Raw genomic sequence first — 20,643 nt, 5'->3', positions numbered from 1 at the left:
GTGGTATTCTGAGTAGGATTCAATGATTGAATGACTGTGACGTGCTTCAAACTCCTAGCAGGCGGGGCGTTAGTGACAGACACAAAAGAATCAATGGATTCTATTCCGGCCTGACCGAGAACCGACAGATGGATAGTCGTGCCGTGACAGGGTGCGTTGAACATTTCCACTGAGAGGATGGGAGGTAGCCACTGACAACGGTGAAACCCTTGCATAAGCTTGCCATGGAAAGGAGTAAGAAGGATTGGATGAAGACAGTAGGAAAGCAGAGAGACGGAAGGGAAAGCATCTTCATACGCTTATCTGAAGCTCTCACCAATGATATACATAAGTATCTCTATCTTTATCTTTATGTTTTATTCATTCATCATCTATACCCATTTGAGTCTGCCTGACTAAGATTTACAAGGTGACCATAGCTTGCTTCATACCAACAATCTCCGTGGGATCGACCCTTACTCGCGTAAGGTTTATTACTTGGACGACCCAGTGCACTTGCTGGTTAGTTGTGCGAAGTTGTGTTTATGCCATGGTATTGAGCACCAAGTCTTTGGAGCCATTACTAGGGATTATTTGAGTTGTAGTGATCACAATTTCGTGCACCAATGCCCTACATATAGCTTGCCATGGAAAGGAGTAAGAAGGATTGGATGAAAGCAGTAGGAAAGCAGAGATTCAAAAGGAACACAACATCTTCATGCACTTATCTAAAATTCCCACCAATGAATTACATAAGTATCTCTACCTTTATTTTACGCTTTATTTATATTTATATTCGAAAACCATTATACCTATTTGAATCCGCCTAACTGAGATTTGGAAGATGACCATAGCTTGCTTCATACCAACAATCTCCATGGGATCGACCCTTACTCACGTAAGGTATTACTTGGACGACCCAGTGCACTTGCTGGTTAGTTGTGCGAAGTTGTGACAAAGTGTGATTCACGTTTGAGAGCTCCAAGTCTTTGGCACCATTGTTGATGATCACAATTTACGCGCACCAAGTTTTTGGCGCCGTTGCCGGGGATTGTTCGAGTTTGGACAACTGACGATTCATCTTGTTGCTCAGATTAGATAATTTCCTTTGTTTTCGTTTTTCTAAAAATATTTTTCAAAAAAAAATACAAAAAAAATTTATAAAATCATAAAAATAAAAAAATATTTTTTTGTTTCTTGTTTGAGTCTACTGTCAATTTTTAAGTTTGGTGTTAATTGCATGTTTTTAAATTTTATGCATTTTTTCGAAAAATTCATGCACGGTGTTCTTCATGATCTTCAAGTTGTTCTTGATAAGTTTTCTTGTTTGATCTTCATATTTTCTTGTTTTGTGTCTTTTGTTGTTTTTCATATGCATTTTTGCATTCATAGTGTCTAAGCATTGAAAATTTCTAAGTTTGGTGTCTTGCAAGTTTTTCCTTTCTTGAAAATTTTTCAAAAATATATCTTGATGTTCATCATGATCTTCAAAGTGTTCTTGGTGTTCATCTTGACATTCATAGTGTTCTTGCATGCATCATGTGTTTTGATTCATAATTTTTATGTTTTGAATCATTTTGTTGTTTTTCTCTCTCATCATTAAAAATTTAAAAAAAAAATCTTTTCCTTGTTTTACTCATAAATTTCGAAATCTTTAGGTTGACTTAGTCAAAATTTTTTAAAATAAGTTGTTTCTTGTTAGTCAAGTCAAGATTTCATTTTTTTAAAATCTTATCTTTTCAAATCTCTCTTAAAAATCAAATTTTTTTCATTTTTTATTTATTTTTGAAAAATTTTTAAAAATGATTTTCAAAATCTATTTTTATCTTTATTTCATAATTTTCAAAAACTTTACTAACAATTAATATGATTGATTTAAAAATTTGAAGTTTGTTACTTTCTTGTTAAGAAAGGTTCAATCTTTAAATTCTAGAATCATATCTTTTAGTTTCTTGTTAGTCAAGTAATCAATTTTAATTTTAAAAATCAAATCTTTTTCAGAATATCTTTTTCAATCATCTATTTTTTTCAAATCAATTTCAATAATCTTTGTCTTTTCAAAATTGATTTTCAAATCTTTTTCAACTAACTAATTGACTTTTTGTTTGTTTTACTATTTCTTATCTTTTCCAAAACCACCTAACCACTTTTCTTTTTCTAATTTTCGAAAATCCTCTCCCTCTTTTTCAAAATTCTTTTAATTAACCAATTGTTTCAAATTTTAATTTTAATTTTATTTCTTCTCTTAATTTTCGAAAATCACTAACCATTTTTCAAAAATAATTTTTGAAATTCTCCCCCTCTCATCTTCTTCTATTTATTTACTTAATTACTAACACTTCTCTTCATCTCAAAATTCGAACCCACTCTTCCCCTCTGTGTTCGAATTTTTCTCTTCTCCTTCTTCTATTCTTTTATTCTTATACTCACATAAAGGAATCTCTCTAATGTGGTAAAGAGGATCCCTATTATTATTTTATGTTCCCTTCTTTTTCATATGAGTAGGAGCAAGGACAAGAACATTCTCGTTGAAGCAGATCCTGAACTTGAAAGGACTCTGAAGAGGAAACTAAGAGAAGCTAAAATATAACAATCCAGAGACAACCTTACAGAAATTTTCGAAAAGGAAGAGGAGATGGCAGCCGAAAATAATGACAACAACAATAATGCAAGGAGGATGCTTGGTGATTATACTATACCTACTTCCAATTTTTATGGAAGAAGCATCTCAATCCCTGCCATTGGAGCAAACAATTTTGAGCTGAAACCTCAACTAGTTGCTCTAATGCAACAGAACTGCAAGTTTCATGGACTTCCATCAGAAGATCCCTATCAGTTTTTAATTGAGTTCTTGTAGATCTGTGACTCTGTTAAGACTGATGGAGTAGATCCTGAGATCTACAGGCTCATGCTTTTCCCTTTTGCTGTAAGAGACAAAGCTAGAACATGGTTGGACTCACAACCTAAAGATAGCCTGGACTCTTGGGATAAGCTGGTCACGGCCTTCTTGGCTAAGTTTTTTCCTCCTCAAAAGCTGAGCAAGCTTAGAGTGGATGTTCAAACCTTCAAACAAAAAGATGGTGAATTCCTCTATGAAGCTTGGGAAAGATACAAACAGTTGACCAAAAAGTGTCCTGCTGACATGCTTTTAGAGTGGACCATTTTGGATATATTCTATTATGGTCTATCTGAGTTTTCTAAGATGTCATTGGATCATTCTAAAGGTGGATCCATTCACCTAAAGAAAACGCCTGCAGAAGCTCAAGAACTCATTGACATGGTTACAAATAACCAATTCATGTACACTTCTGAGAGGAATCCTGTGAGTAATGGGACGCCTCAGAGGAAGGGAGTTCTTGAAATTGATGCTCTGAATGCCATATTGGCTCAGAATAAAATGTTTACTCAACAAGTCAACATGATTTCTCAGAGTCTGAATGGATTCTAAAATACATCCAACAGTACTAAAGAGGCATCTTCTGAAGAAGAAGCTTATGATCCTGAGAACCCTGCAATGGCAGAGGTGAATTACATGGGTGACCCCATGGAAACACCTATAATCCCTCATGGAGAAATCATCCAAATTTCTCATGGAAGGATCAACAAAAGCCTCAACAAGGCTTTAATAATGGTGGAAGAAACAGGCTTAGCAATAGCAAGCCTTTTCCATCATCTTCTTAGCAACAGACAGAGAATTCTGAGCAGAACCCCTATGGCTTAGCAAACATAGTCTCTGATCTATCTAAGTCCACTCTAAGTTTTATGAATGAAACAAGGTCCTCCATTCGAAATTTGGAGGTACAAGTGGGTCAGCTGAGTAAGAAAATCACTGAGACTCCTCCTAGTACTCTCCCTAGCAATACAGAAGAGAATCCAAAAAGAGAGTGCAAGGCTATTGATATAATTAACTTGGCCGAATACAAGGAGGAGGGGGAGGACGTGAATCCCAATGAGGAAGACCTCATGGGACATCTCCCAGACAGAAAGGAGTTCCTTATTGATGACCTAAAGGAATCTGAGGCTCATATAGAGACCATAGAGATTCTATTAAACCTCCTTCTGCCATTCATGAGCTCTGAAAACTATTCTCCCTCTGAAGAGGATGAAGATGTAACTGGAGAGCAAGTTGCTCAATATCTAGGAGCCATCATGAAGCTGAATGCCAAGTTGTTTGGTAATGAGAGTTGGGAAGATGAACCTCCCTTTCTCATTAGTGAACTAAATACAAGGGTTCAGCAAACTTTACCTCAAAAGAAACAAGATCCTGGTAAATTCTTAATACCCTGTTGATGAGCGGATAATTTATACACTTTTTGGCATTATTTTTAGGAAGTTTTTAGTAGGATCTAGCTACTTTTAGGGATGTTTTCATTAGTTTTTATGCAAAATTCACATTTCTGGACTTTATTATGAGTTTGTGTATTTTTCTGTGATTTCAGGTATTTTCTGGCTGAAATTGATGGACCTGAGCAAAAATCTGATTCAGGCTGACAAAGGACTGCTGATGCTGTTGAATTCTGACCTCCCTACACTGGAAATGGATTTTCTGGAGCTACAGAACTCCAAATGGCGCCCTCTCAACAGCGTTGGAAAGTAGACATTCAGGGCTTTCCAGAATTATATAATAGTCCATACTTTATTCGAGTTTAGACGACGCAAACAGGCGTTCAACACCAGTTCCATGCTGCATTCTAGAGTAAAACGCTAGAAACACGTCACAAACCAGAGTTAAACGCCAAAAACACGTTACAACTTGGTGTTTAACTCCAAGAGAAGCCTCTACACGTGTAAAGCTCAAGCTCAGCCCAACCACACACCAAGTGGGCCCCGAAAGTGGATTTCTGCACTTAGAATTATTTATGTAAACCCTAGTAGCTAGTCTAGTATAAATAGAACTTTTTACTATTGTATTAGACACCTTTGGTCTCAGTTTTAATCTATTGTTCATCTTAGGAGACTATTGATCACGTTTGGGGGCTGCCCATTCGGCCATGCCTCAACCATTATCACTTATGTATTTTCAACGGTGGAGTTTCTACACACCATAGATTAAGGTGTGGAGCTCTGCTGAACCTCGAGTTTTAATGCAATTACTACTATCTTTTATTCAATTCAAGCTTATTCCTATTCTAAGATATTACTCGTACTTCAACCTGATGGATGTGATGATCCGTGACACTCATCATCATCCGTCCCTATGAACGCGTGCCTGACAACCACTTCCGTTCTACAAGCGAAAGCTATAGTGAATATCTCTTGGATTCTTTAACCAGAATCTTTGTGGTATAAGCTAGAACCCTTTGGCGGCCACTCTTGAGAATTCAGAAAGTCTAAACCTTGTCTATGGTATTCCGAGTAGGATTCAGGGATTGAATGACTGTGACGAGCTTCAAACTCGCGATTGTTGGGCGTAGTGACAGACGCAAAAGAATCAATGGATTCTATTCTGACATGATCGAGAACTGACAGATGATTAGTTGTGCTGTGACAGAGCATTTGGACCATTTTCACTGAGAGGATGGGAAGTAGCCATTGACAACAGTGACGCCCTACATACATCTTGCCATAGAAAGGAGTATGAAGGATTGGATGAAGGCAGTAGGAAAGCAGAGATTCAACAGGAACAAAGCATCTCCATACACTTATCTGAAATTCCCACCATTGGTTTACATAAGTATCTCTATCTTTAGTTTATGCTTTATTTATTATTATTTTTGAAAACCTTTATAATCATTATAATCTGCCTGACTGAGATTTACAAGATGACTATAGCTTGCTTCATACCAACAATCTCCGTAGGATCGACCCTTACTCACGTAAGGTTTATTGCTTGGACGACCCAGTGCACTTGCTGGTTAGTTGTGCGAAGTTGTGAAGAATGTGAGTGAACCATAGTAGTGTGCACCAAGTCTTTGGATCCATTACTAAGAATTGTTTAAGTTATAAAAAGTGTAAATCACAATTTTGCCTATCAAGTTTTTGGCACCGTTGCCGGAGATTGTTTGAGTTTGGACAACTGACGGTTCATCTTGTTGCTCAGATTAGGTAATTTCTTTTCAAAATGTTTTCAAAAATCTTTTAAAATTTTTTTTGTTTTTTTCGTTTTTCCAAAAAGTAATTTTCAAAATTTTTTTAAAAAATCATAAAAACCAAAAAATATTTTGTGCTTCTTGTTTGAGTCTAGTGTCAATTTTTAAGTTTGGTGTCAATTGCATATTTTTAAAATTTATGCATTTTTTCAAAAAATTCATGCATGTGTTCTTCATGATCTTCAAGTTGTTATTGGTAAGTCTTCTTGTTTGATCTTCATATTTTCTTGTTTTGTGTTTTTTCTTGTTTTTCATATGCATTTTTGCATTCATAGTGTCTAAACATGAAAAATTTCTAAGTTTGGTGTCTTGCATGTTTTTTCTTTTCTTGAAAATATTTTAAAAAATAAGTCTTGATGTTCATCTTGATCTTCATGGTGTTCTTGCTTGCATCATTGGTTTTGATCCAAAATTTTCATGTTTTGGGTCAAATTTGTGTTTTTCTCTCTCATCATTAAAAATTCAAAAATAAAAAAAAATATATTTTCCTTGTTTCACTCATAAGGTTGACTTAGTAAAAAATTTTTAAAATTAGTTATTTCTTGTTAGTCAAGTCAAGATTTCAATTTTAAAAATCTTATCTTTTCAAAACTTTTTCAAAAATCAAATCTTTTTCATTTTTCTTTTATATTTTTTCGAAAATATTTTTAAATTGATTTTCAAAATCTTTTTCTTATCTTTATTTCGAAATTTCAAAAACTTTACTAACAATTAATGTGATTGATTAAAAAATTTGAAGTTTGTTACTTTCTTGTTAAGAAAGGTTCAATCTTTAAATTCTAGAATCATATCTTTTAGTTTCTTGTTAGTCAAGTAATCAATTCTAATTTTAAAAATCAAATCTTTTTCAAAATATCTTTTTTTTTTTCAAATAATATCTTTTTCAAAAATTGATTTCAAAATCTTTTCTAACTTCTTATCTTTTCAAAATTGATTTTCAAATCTTTTTCAAACTAACTAATTAACTTCTTGTTTATTTCTTATCTTTTTCAAAACCACCTAACTACTTTCCTCTCTCTAATTTTCCAAAATTACCTCACCCTTTTTCAAAATTTTTTTTAATTAACTAATTGTTTCAAATTTTAATTTTAATTTTATTTCTTCTCTTAATTTTCGAACATCACTAACCCTTTTTCAAAATTAATTTTCGAAATTCTCTCTCTCATCTCTTTATATTTATTTATTTAATTACTAACACTTCTCTTCATCTTAAAAATTCGAACCCCCTCTTCCTCTCTGAGTTCGAATTTTCCTCTTTTCCTTTTTGTATTATTTTCTTCTTTTACTAACATAAAAGAATCTCTATACTGTGACATAGAGGATTCCTCTTCTTTTTTTTCTGTTCTCTTCTTTTTTATATGAGCAGGAGCAGGGACAAGAACATTCTTGTTGAAGCAGATCCAGAACCGAAAAGGACTCTGAAGAAGAAGCTTAGAGAAGCTAAAGCACAACAATCCAGAGAAAAACTTACAGAGACATGGCCGAACCTAATAACAATGGTGGAGGCACAAGGAGGATACTTGGTGATTATACTACACCTACTTCCAAGTTTGATGGAAGAAGCATCTCAATCCCTGCCATTGGAGCAAACAATTTTGAGCTGAACCCTCAACTAGTTGCTCTAATGCAACAGAACTCCAAGTTCCATGGACTTCCATCAGAAGATCCCTACCAGTTTTTAACTGAGTTTTTACAGATATGTGAGACTATTAAGACTAATGGGGTAGATCCTGAAGTCTACAGGCTCATGCTTTTCCCTTTTGCTGTAAGAGACAGAGCTAGAACATGGTTGGACTCACAACCTAAAGATAGCTTGGACTCTTGGGATAAGCTGGTCACGGCCTTCTTGGCTAAGTTATTTCCTCCTCAAAAGCTGAGCAAGCTTAGAGTGGATGATCAGACCTTCAAACAAAAAGATGGTGAATCCCTCTATGAAGCTTGGGAAAGATACAAGCAGATGACCAAAAGGTGTCCTTCTGACATGCTTTCAGAGTGGACCATTTTGGATATATTCTATTATGTTCTATCTGAGTTCTCTAAGATGTCACTGGACCATTCTGCAGGTGGATCCATTCACCTAAAGAAATTGCCTGCAGAAACTCAAGAACTCATTGACATGGTTGCAAATAACCAATTCATGTACACTTCTGGGAGGAATTCTGTGAGTAATGGGACACCTCAGAGGAAGGGAGTTCTTGAAATTGATGCTATGAATGCCATATTGGCTCAAAACAAAATGTTGACTCAGCAAGTCAATATGATTTCTCAAAGTTTGAATGGATGGCAAAATGCATCCAACAGTACTAAAGAGGCATCTTCTGAAGAAGAAGCTTATGATCCTGAGAACCCTGCAATGACAGAGGTGAATTACATGGGTGAACCCTATGGGAACACCTATAATTTTTCATGAAGAAATCATCCAAACTTCTCATGGAAGGATCAACAAAAGCCCCAACAAGGCTTTAATAATGGTGGAAGAAACAGGATTAGCAATAACAAGCCTTTTCCATCATCTTCTCAGCAACAGACAAAGCATTCTGAGCAGAGCTCCTCTAGCATAGCAAATATAGTCTTTGATCTGTCTAAGGCCACTTTAAGTTTTATGAGTGAAACAAGGTTATCCATCAGAAATTTGGAGGCACAAGTGGGCCAGCTGAGTAAGAAAATCACTGAAACTCCTCCTAGTACTCTCCCAAGCAATACTGAAGAGAATCCAAAAAGAGAGTGCAAGGCCATTAACATAATCAAAATGGCCGAACCTAGAGAGGAAGGGGAGGACGTGAATCCCAATAAGGAAGACCTCATGGGATGTCTCCCAGACAAGAAGGATTTCCCTATTTAGGACCTAAAGGAATCTGAGGCTCATATAGAGACCATAGAGATTCCTTTAAACCTCCTTCTGCCATTCATGAGCTATGAAAACTATTCTTCCTCTGAAGAGGATGAAGATGTAACTGGAGAGCAAGTTGCTCAATATCTAGGAGCTATCATGAAGCTGAATGCCAAGTTGTTCGGTAATGAGACTTGGGAAGATGCACCTCCCTTGCTCATTAGTGAACTAGATACACGGGTTCAGCAAACTTTACCTCAAAAGAAACAAGATCCTGGTAAATTCTTATTACCCTATACCATAGGCACCATGACCTTTGAAAAGGCTCTGTGTGACCTGGGGTCAGGTATAAATCTTTTGCCGCTCTCTGTAGTAGAGAAGCTGGGGATCTTTGAGGTACAGGCTGCCACATTCTCATTAGAGATGGCAGACAAGTCAATAAGACATGTTTATGGATTGGTAGAAGATGTGTTAGTGAAAGTTAAAGGCCTTTACATCCCTGCTGATTTCATAATCTTAGGCACTAGGAAGGATAAGGATGAATCCATCATCCTTGGAAGGCCCTTCCTAGCCACAGCAGGAGCTGTGATTGATGTTGACAGAGGAGAGCTAGTCCTTCAATTGAATGGGAACTACCTGGTGTTTAAAGCTCAAGGATCTTCCTCTGCAACCATGGAGAGGAAGCATGAAAAGATTCTCTCAATACAGAGTCAAACAGAGCCCCCACAATCAAACTCTAAGTTTGGTGTTGGGAGGCCACAACCAAACTCTATGTTTGGTGTTGAACCCCCGCATTCAAATTCTAAGTTTGGTGTTGGGAGGTCCCAACAATGCTCTGATGATTTGTGAGGCTCCAAGAGAGTTCACTGTCAAGCTATTGACATTAAAGAAGCGCTTATTGGGAGGTAACCCAATTTTTATTTATCTATGTTTTCTATTGTTCTTTTATGTTTTATTAGGTTCATGATCATGTGGAGTCACAAAACAATTACTAAAATTAAAAACAGAATCAAAAATAGCAGAAGAAATAGCACACCCAGGAGGAAGAGTTTACTGGCGTTTAAACGCCAGTAAGGAGCATCTGGCTGGCGTTCAATGCTAGAATAGAGCATGAATCTGGCATTGAATGCCAGAAACAAGCATCAATCTGGTGTTAAATGCCAGGATTGCATGCAGAGTGCATTTTACACGCCTCATTGGTGCAGGGATGATAAATCCTTGACACCTCAGGATCTGTGGACTCCACAGGATCATCTCAGGATCTGTGGATCCCACAGGATCATCTCAGGATCTGTGGACCCCGCAGGATCCCCACCTACCTCAACTTACCTTTTCTCTTCTTCACACAATCCAATAACACTCTTCCCCAAAAACCCTTTATCAATCACCTCAATCTCTCTTTCCCATCACCTCTTCACCACTCACATCCATCCACTCTTCCCCATAAACCCCACCTACCTTCAAATTCAAAATCCCTTTCCCATCCAAACCCACCCTAATGACCGAACCTACTACCCTCTCCATCCACTATATAAACCCCTCTATCCTTCTTCATTTTCATACATCACAACCCTATCTTCTCCCCCTTGGCCGAATACACACCCCTCTCCTTCTCCTTCATATCTTCTTCTTCTTCTTCTATTCTTTCTTTTCTTTGCTCGAGGGCAAGCAACATTCTATGTTTGGTGTGGTAAAAGTATAGCTTTTTTGTTTTTCCATAACCATCTATGGCACCTAAGGCCAGAAAAACCTCTAGAAAGAGGAAAGGGAAGACAAAAGCTTCCACTTCCGAGTCATGGGAGATGGAGAGATTCATCTCAAAGGCCCATCAAGACCACTTCCATGAAGTTGTGGCCAAGAAGAAGGTGATCCCTGAGGTCCCTTTCATGCTCAAGAAAAATGAGTATCCGGAGATTCGACATGAGATCCAAAGAAGAGGTTGGGAAGTTCTGACCAACCCCATTCAACAAGTCAGAATCTTAATGGTTCAAGAGTTCTATGCCAATGCATGGATCACTAGGAACCATGATCAAAGTATTAACCCGAATCCAAAGAATTATCTTACAATGGTTCAGGGAAAATACTTAGATTTCAGTCCAGAAAATGTAAGGTTGCCGTTCAACTTGCCTATGATGCAAGAAGATGCACGCCCCTACGCTAGAAGGGTCAACTTTGATCAAAGGTTGGACCAAGTCCTTATGGACATATGTATGGAAGGAGCTCAGTGGAAAAGAGACTCAAAAGGCAAGTTGGTTCAATTGAGAAGACTGGACCTTAAGCCTGTGGCTAGAGGATGGTTAGAATTCATCCAACGCTCCATCATCCCCACTAGCAACCGATCCGAAGTAACTGTGGATCGGGCCATCATGATCCATAGCATCATGATTGGAGAGGAAATAGAAGTTCATGAAGTCATCTCTCTAGAACTCTACAAAGTAGCCGAAAAGCCCTCTACCTTGGCAAGGCTAGCTTTTCCTCATCATATTTGCCATCTATGCTACTCAGCTTGAGTTGTCATAGAAGGAGACATCTTCATTGAAGAGGACAAGCCCATCACTAAGAAGAGGATGGAGCAAACAAGAGAGGCCATCCATGGATCTCAAGAGACGCATGAGGAAGCTCGTCATCAAGACATCCCTGAGATGCCTCAAGGGATGCACTTTCCTCCAAACAACTATTGGGAACAACTCAACACTTCTCTAGAAGACTCGAGTTATAACATGGACCAATTAAGGGTGGAGCACCAAGAGCATTCCATCATTCTCCATGAGATTAGAGAAGATAAAAGAGCTATGAGGGAGGAGCAACAAAGGCAAGGAAGAGACATAGAGGAGCTCAAGGGTGCCATTGGTCTTTCAAGGAGAAGGCGCCACCATCACTAAGGTGGACTCATTCCTTAACTTCTTTGTTTTTATCTCTCTGTTTTTTCGATTTTTAAGCTTCATGTTTATCTATGTTTGTGTCTTTATTACATGATCATTAGTGTCTAATGTCTATGTCTTAAGGCTATGAATAATTCCATGAATCCTTCACCTCTCTTAAATGAAAAATGTTCTAATACAAAGGAACAAGAAGTACATGAGTTTAAAATTTATCCTTGAATTTAGTTTAATTATATTGATGTGGTGACAATACTTTTTGTTTTCTGAATGAATGCTTGAACAGTGCATATTTTTAATCTTGTTGTTTATGAATGTTAAAATTGTTGGCTCTTGAAAGAATGATGAAAAAGAGAAATGTTGTTGATGATCTAAAAAATCATGAAATTGATTCTTGAAGCAAGAAAAAGCAGTGAAAAAGAAAAATCTTGCGAAAAAAAATGGTAAAAAAAAATAGAGAAAGAAAAAGAAAAAGCAAGCAGAAAAAGCCAATAGCCCTTAAAACCAAAAGGCAAGGATAAAAAGGATCCAAGGCTTTGAGAATCAATGGATAGGATGGCTCAAGGAAATAAAATCCAGGCCTAAGCGGCTAAATCAAGCTGTCCCTAACCATGTGCTTGTGGCATGCAGGTCCAAGTGAAAAGCTTGAGACTGAGTGGTTAAAGTTGTGATCCAAAGCAAAGAGAGTTTGCTTAAGAGCTCTGGACACCTCTAACTGGGGACTTTAGCAAAGATGAGTCACAATCTGAAAAGGTTCACCCAGTTATGTGTCTGTGGCATTTATGTATCCGGTAGTAATACTGGAAAACAAAGTGCTTAGAGCCACGGCCAAGACTCATAAAAGTAGCTTTGTTCAAGAATCAACATACTTAACTAAGAGAATTAATAACACTATCTGAACTCTGAGTTCCTATAGATGCCAATCATTCTAAACTTCAAGGGATAAAGTGAGATGCCAAAACTGTTCAGAAGCAAAAAGCTACAAGTCCCGCTCATCTAGTTAGAACTAATATTCATTGATGTTTTGAGATTTATAGTATATTCTCTTCTTTTTATCCTAATTGATTTTCAGTTGCTTGGGGACAAGCAACAATTTAAGTTTGGTGTTGTGATGAGCGGATAATTTATACGCTTTTTGGCATTGTTTTTAGGTAGCTTTTAGTAGGATCTAGATACTTTTAGGGATGTTTTTATTAGGTTTTATGAAAAATTCACATTTCTGGACTTTACTATGAGTTTGTGTGTTTTTCTGTGATTTCAGGTATTTTTTGGCTGAAATTGAGGGACCTGAGCAAAAATCTAATTCAGGCTGAAAAAGGACTGGTGATGTTGTTGGAATCTGACCTCCCTGCACTCGAAATGGATTTTCTGGAGCTACAGAACTTTAAATGGCGCGCTCTTAATGGTGTTGGAAAGTAGACATCCAGGGATTTTCCACAATATATAATAGTTCATACTTTATTCGAGCTTAGACGATGCAAACTGGCGTTCAACGCCAGTTCCACGCTGCATTCTGGAGTAAAACGCCAGAAACACGTCACAAACCAGAGTTAAACACCAAAAACACGTTACAACTTGGCGTTTAACTCCAAGAGAAGCCTCTACACGTGTAAAGCTCAAGCTCAGCCCAAGCACACACCAAGTGGGCCCCGAAAGTGGATTTCTACACTTAGAATTATTTCTGTAAACCCTAGTAGCTAGTCTAGTATAAATAGAACTTTTTACTATTGTATTAGATATCTTTGGTCTCAGTTTTAATCTATTGTTCATCCTAGGAGACTATTGATCATGTTTGGGGGCTGGCCATTCGGCCATGCCTGGACCATTATCACTTATGTATTTTCAACGGTGGAGTTTCTACACACCATAGATTAAGGTGTGGAGCTCTGCTGTACCTCGAGTTTTAATGCAATTACTACTATCTTTTATTCAAATTCAAGCTTATTCCTATTCTAAGATATTACTCGTACTTCAACCTGATGGATGTGATGATCCGTGACACTCATCATCATCCGTCCCTATGAACGCGTGCCTGACAACCACTTCCGTTCTACAAGCGAAAGCTACAGTGAATATCTCTTGGATTCCTTAACCAGAATCTTCGTGGTATAAGTTAGAACCCTTTGGCGGCCACTTTTGAGTATCCGAAAAGTCTAAACCTTGTCTGTGGTATTCCGAGTAGGATTCAGGGATTGAATGAATATGACGAGCTTCAAACTCATGATTGTTGGGCGTAGTGACAAGCGCAAAAGAATCAATGGATTCTATTCCGACATGATCGAGAACCGACAGATGATTAGCCGTGCTGTGACAGAGCATTGGACCATTTTCACTGAGAGGATGGGAAGTAGCCATTGACAATGGTGACGCCCTATATACAGCTTGCCATAGAAAGGAGTATGAAGGATTGGATGAAGGCGGTAGGAAAGCAGAGATTCAACAAGAACAAAGCATCTCCATACACTTATCTAAAATTCCCACCAATGATTTACATAAGTATCTCTATCTTTAGTTTATGCTTTATTTATTATTATTTTTTAAAACCTTTATAATCATTATAATCTGCCTGACTGAGATTTACAAGATGATTATAGCTTGCTTCATACCCACAATCTTCGTGGGATCGACCCTTACTCACGTAAGGTTTATTACTTGGACGATCCAGTGCACTTGCTGGTTAGTTGTGTGAAGTTGTGAAGAATGTGAGTGAACCATAATAGTGTGCACCAAGTCTTTGGAGCCATTACTAAGAATTGTTCGAGTTATAAAAAGTGTGAATCACAATTTTGCCTATCACAGAGCATTTGGACCATTTTCACTGAGAGGATGGGAAGTAGCAATTGACAATGGTGATGCCCTACATACAGCTTGAAATGGAAAGGAGTAAGAAGGATTGGATGAAAGTAGTAGGAAAGCAGAGATTCAGAAGGAACATAGCATCTTCATGCACTTATCTGAAATTCCCACCAATGAATTACATAAGTATCTCTACCTTTATTTTATGCTTTATTTATATTTATATTCGAAAACCATTATACCTATTTGAATTCGCCTAACTGAGATTTGCAAGATGACCATAGCTTGCTTCATACCAACAATCTCTGTGGGATCGACACTTACTCACGTAAGGTATTACTTGGACGACCCAGTGCACTTGCTGGTTAGTTGTGCGAAGTTGTGACAAAGTGTGATTCACGTTTGAGAGCTCCAAGTCTTTGGCGCCATTGTTGATGATCACAATTTACGCGCACCAGCCTCCTCTTCCTCTCGTTGTTGTGGTTGTGGCACATGAGCATAAGCTCTATGCTCTCTAGCCCTTTGAAGTGGATTGACGGCCAACACCTTGGCCATCTTCTTGGCAGTTATAGGTTTATCTTGCTTCACCAACACCTCATCAATCACCTTCTCAACTCCAGCGTCATCACATAGCTCTTGTATGATGCTGGGGAATGCCAATCTTGTGCTCTTGTTAGTGCTTTTCAGTATCTTGTTGATGTTGTTGGAAATCAACTCCCCAACATTCACGTCCTCTCCCTTTATTATACTGTATATAAGTACAGCCCTCTCCTTGGTCACCTCAGATGTGTTTGATGTAGGGATCAAAGATCTTCTTACAATGTCTAACCACCCCCTAGCTTGGGGGCTCAAGTCCCTTCTCCTCAGCTGGTTGGGTTTTCCATCTTTGTCATTGATCCACTGCACATTTAGTACACAGATTTCATTCAGGATTTCATTAAAGCCTGGGTCTGGTTGCTTCATCCTCTCCTCATAACTCCGAGTGGAGTTGATCCTTTTCACCATCAGCACCCTTTCTATGTTAGAGGGACTATAGTCAATGGACTTCCCCCTCACATAGCTAATATACCCATAAGTTTGCCCTGGCTGTGGCACGGCATTGGCATAAAACTCCCTTACCACTCCTTCCACAACTTTCTTTGGCGGGTTGCAGAAGAGTGCCCAGCCCCTGTTGTTGATCTCAATGTTGATCTCAAGGTGCTCATTCCTTCCTAGTTGGAAGCCGACCTCTGGGATGATCTCCCTCTCACACACCCAACCATAGAATTGGTTTTGGTTGAATGCTGAGAGGAATTTGTACTCATTGAAGTTTGAGCTTGAGAAACCTGAGGTTGGTTCTTTGGTCTTTCTTTTCTTTGAGGTTGAGGATCTTGGTGGTGCCATTGGGTGGAGAGAGAGAGGGTGTTTGAGGGTTCTGAGATATTAATGGAGTGTTACAAAGAAACACAAGAAAAACAAAGTTTTTCCCCCAACACCAAACTTAGCACTTGATTGTCCCAATCAAGTAGAAAGATAGAGAGAAAGAAGAACGAGAAAGAAAAAAAAAAGAAGGTCTCTGTGAGTTTGTTTTGTGTATGGAAGTGGGAGGGAATGGGGAGGGTAGGGAATTTATAGGAGTGAAGGGTGTGGTTCGAATGGTGGAAAATGAAGGGAATTCAATGTTTTCCACTTGGGGAGTGGCGCCTAGCGTGGGAATATGTTGAGTTCCAAAGTGTAAATACATTTTGACCTCCTTGTTATCTATCAAGTGGGTCCCATTCAATCTCCTAAAAAAAAGAAACCGAAAACCCCATCAGTAATAACAAAATGATCCTCCACATTCCTTTTCAATGCTAGTGAATGGAGTTGCAACTGATGGGTGTCCCTTGGGATACCAAACTTAATTCATTTGCATCTCAATAAATTGGGTTCATCATTGGGTTTTTAATGTGTTCATGGGAAAGAAGTAATTCCAATCTTTTCACATTCTTTGCTTCTAATCTCCCCTGAACACATTAAAATTCTCATTCAAGCCTCCACCAATGTATTAAATGCTTCCAAATCGAGTGGTATTGGGCTTGCTGATTGATTCTCGTATGGTAGTGGCCACACCAAACTTAATCTCTGGGCTTACTCCTTAAAAATTTAATTTATCCAAATGGTTGTAAGCCTAGATCAAGTTGATGAGTTGCCACACCAAACTTAGCTTTTTAGCTAGTTCTTAGCCCAATCACTCATCATCATTAGTAAATGCTTTCATCCAGTTGCACTTCCAAAAACAGGAGACAATTTAACTCAGAAAGCTATCTTAACTATCAAAACTGAAATTAACTTCCTAAGCTAATATTCACAATCTACTTCTAATAAAGCAATGAATCAAAAGGATATAAAGTGTTGGGTTTCCTCCCAACCAGCTTCTTTATCGTCACTAGCTTGACGTTCTTCCTTTTTCAGTTGAGGTGGTAGCTCACTCTCCTTTTATCCAGTGAGTCCCCCAGGTAATGCTTGAGTCTATGGCCATTTGCAGTAAAGGTTCTCTGTGTTTTGTCCTCCATGAGCTCCACTTGACCATAGGGGTATACTTTGATGATGGTGAAGGGTCCAGACCATCTAGACTTAAGCTTCCCAAGGAAGAACCTAAGTCTAGAATTGTACAATAACACCTTTTGTCCTTCAGTGAACTCCCTCCTTGCTATCTTTTGATCATGCCATCTTTTTGTATTCTCTTTGTAGATCTTTGAATTTTCATATGCTTGGTTCCTAAATTCTTCCAGCTCGTTGAGTTGCCTCAGCCTCTTTTCTTCAGCAGCTCGCTCATCAAAGTTCAGTAGTTTTAGAGCCCAGAAGGCTTTATGCTCCAGTTCAACTGGCAAGTGGCAAGCCTTGCCAAATACTAGTTGGTATGGTGACATCCCAATGGGGGTCTTGAAGGCTGTCCTGTAGGCCCAAAAAGCATCGTCTAGCTTCTTAGACCAGTCCTTCTTTGAGCTTCCAACAGTTTTTACGAGAATCCTTTTTAGCTCCCTGTTGGAAATTTCTGCTTGCCCGTTGGTCTGCGGATGATTAGGGGTTGCCACCTTGTATTTGACTCCATATCTGAGAAGGAGTGCTTCCAGTTGTTTATTGCAGAAATATGTCCCTCCATCACTAATGAGTGCTATGGGAACTCCAAACCTGCTGAAAATGTTCTTTCTTAAGAAGCTCATTACAACCTTGTTGTCATTTGTGGTGGTGGCAATAGCCTCCACCCATTTTGACACATAATCTACAGCCACAAGTATATAACTATTTGGGTAGAAGGATGGGAAAGGCCCCATGAAGTCAATCCTCCATACATCGAATATTTTTAGCTCCATTATAAATCTCTGTGGCATCTCATTATTCCTGGGTAGATTGCCAGCCCTTTGGCATTCATCACACCTTGACACCAAGTCCCTTGCATCCTTGAAAATGCTTGGCCAGTAGAATCCACATTGGAGCACCTTGGCTGCTGTTCTTTCTCCACTAAAGTGGCCTCTATATACAGATCCATGACATTGCCAAAGCACCTCTTGTCCTTCTCCATGGGATATACACCTCCTCAAGATCCCATCAGCACACTTTTTGAACAAATACGGCTCATCCCAGATATAGTATTTGGTATCTTTGATGAGCTTTCTCCTCTTGTGTTTGTTGATGTTGGTTGGTAGTTCCCTAATGGCCTTGAAATTGGCTATGTCAGCAAACCAAGGGGTCTCTTGTATCATCATCAATTGCTCATCCAGGAAGCTTTCATTAATTGCAAGATGGTGTGCTCCTTCTTCTTCTTGTAGGATCCTTGAGAGGTGGTCAGCAACTTTGTTCTCTGCTCCACTCCTATCCTTAATTTTGATGTCAAACTCTTGGAGTAGCAGGATCCATCTTATTAGCCTTGGCTTGGATTCTTGTTAGGTAAGCAAGTATTTGAGCGGTGCATGATCAGTGAATACAATTACTTTAGAACCAATGAGATATGATCTAAATTTATCAAAAGCAAAGACAATGGCAAGTAATTCTTTCTCTGTAGTGGTGTAGTTCCTTTGATTCTCATTAAGGACCTTGCTGGCATAATAAATGACATGCACCAATTTGTCCTTCCTCTATCCTAAAATAGCACCCACAGAAAAATCTGATGCATCACACATCAACTTAAAGGGTAGATCCCAACATGGTGGTGCTATGATAGGTGCAGAGGAAAGTTTATTCTTAAGCTCTTTAAAGGCTAACATGCATTCATTATCAAAAACAAAAGGCACATTAGAGACAATTAGGTTGCTCAATGGCTTGGCAACCTTAGAGAAGTCTCTAATAAACCTCCTATAGAAACCAACATGTCCCAAAAAGCTTCTAATTGCTTTGACATTGCAAGGTGGAGGTAACTTTTCAATCACCTCTACTTTTGCACTGTCTGCTTCTATGCCCTTCTTTGAGATTTTATGACCAAGGACCACTCCTTCCGTAACCATGAAATGGCATTTTTCTTAGTTTAAAACAAGGTTGGTCTCTTGGCATCTCTTTAGCACCAGGGCTAAGTGATGCAAGCAATCAGAATATGTGTTACCAAATACAGAGAAGTCATCCATAAACACCTCAATAAACCTCTCAATCATGTCTGAAAATATGGAGAGCATGTACCTTTGGAATGTTGCAAGTGTATTGCACAGTCCAAAGGACATCCTCCTATAAGCAAAAACACCATATGGACAAGTAAATGAAGTTTTCTCCTGGTCCTTTGGGTCTACAACTATTTGGTTGTAACCCGAATAACCGTCATGAAAGCAGTAGTATTCATGTCCAGCCAGCCTTTCGAGCATTTGGTCCATGAATGGTAGGGGAAAGTGGTCCTTCCTGGTGGCTTCATTGAGCTTTCTGTAGTCGATGCACATGCGCCAACCACTCACTGTTCTTGTTGGTATCAGCTCATTCTTCTCATTTGGTACAACAGTGATTCCTCCTTTCTTTGGAACTACTTATACCGGGCTCACCCAAGGGCTGTCTGAGATGGGGTAGATCACCCCAGCTTGCCATAACTTCAACACTTCCTTTTGGACTACCTCATTCATGGTTGGATTCAACCTTCTTTGTTGTTGCCTTGAGGGCTTAGTGGTGCACGAAATTGTGATCATCAATGGCGCCATCAACATGGTACGCTCATTGCAATCTCAACTCTTTAACACAACTCCGCACAACTAACCAGCAAGTGCACTGGGTCGTCCAAGTAATAAACCTTACGCGAGTAAGGGTCGATCCCACGGAGATTGTTGGTATGAAGCAAGCTATGGTCACCTTGTAAATCTCAGTCAGGCAGACTCAAATGGGTATAGATGATGAATAAAACATAAAGATAAAGATAGAGATACTTATGCAATTCATTGGTAAGAACTTCAGATAAGCGAATGGAGATGCTTTGTCCCTTCCGTCTCTCTGCTTTCCTACTGTCTTCATCCAATCCTTCTTACTCCTTTCCATGGCAAGCTTATGCAAGGGTTTCACCGTTGTCAGTGGCTACCTCCCATCCTCTCAGTGGAAATGTTCAACGCACCCTGTCACGGCACGGCTATCCAGCTGTCGGTTCTCGATCATGTCAGAATAGAATCCAGTGATTCTTTTGCGTCTGTCACTAACACCCCACAATCGCGAGTTTGAAGCACGTCACAGTCATTCAATCATTGAATCCTACTCAGAATACCACAGACAAGGTTAGACCTTCCGGATTCTCTTGAATGCCACCATCAGTTCTAGCCTATACCACGAAGACTCTGATCTCACGGAATGGCTGGCTCGGTTGTCAGGCGAGCGCTCGGTTGTCAGGTGATCAACCATGCATCGTGTATCAGGAATCCAAGAGATATTCACCCAATCTAAGGTAGAACGGAGGTGGTTGTCAGTCACACGTTCATAGGTGAGAATGATGATGAGTGTCACGGATCATCACATTCATCAAGTTGAAGAACAAGTGATATCTTGGAATAAGAACAAGTTGAATTGAATAGAAGAACAATAGTAATTGCATTAATACTCGAGGTACAACAGAGCTCCACACCTTAATCTATGGTGTGTAGAAACTCCACCG

General features: G+C 38.8%; 1 non-coding gene across 1 annotated transcript; it reads right to left on the bottom strand.

The window, feature by feature from the left end:
- Window positions 1–3,019: 3,019 nt before the first annotated feature.
- Window positions 3,020–3,127, bottom strand: LOC130983432 (small nucleolar RNA R71). The gene has a single exon (XR_009087424.1). It is a non-coding gene; the product is annotated as a small nucleolar RNA R71 (small nucleolar RNA).
- Between the last annotated feature and the right edge of the window lie 17,516 nt (window positions 3,128–20,643).

Source organism: Arachis stenosperma, chromosome 5 (genome assembly GCF_014773155.1).
Source record: "Arachis stenosperma cultivar V10309 chromosome 5, arast.V10309.gnm1.PFL2, whole genome shotgun sequence".
NCBI classification, from domain to species: domain Eukaryota; kingdom Viridiplantae; phylum Streptophyta; class Magnoliopsida; order Fabales; family Fabaceae; genus Arachis; species Arachis stenosperma.
The sequence above is the reverse complement of the archived record's forward strand: the minus strand, read 5'-3'. Positions and strand labels throughout refer to the sequence as shown.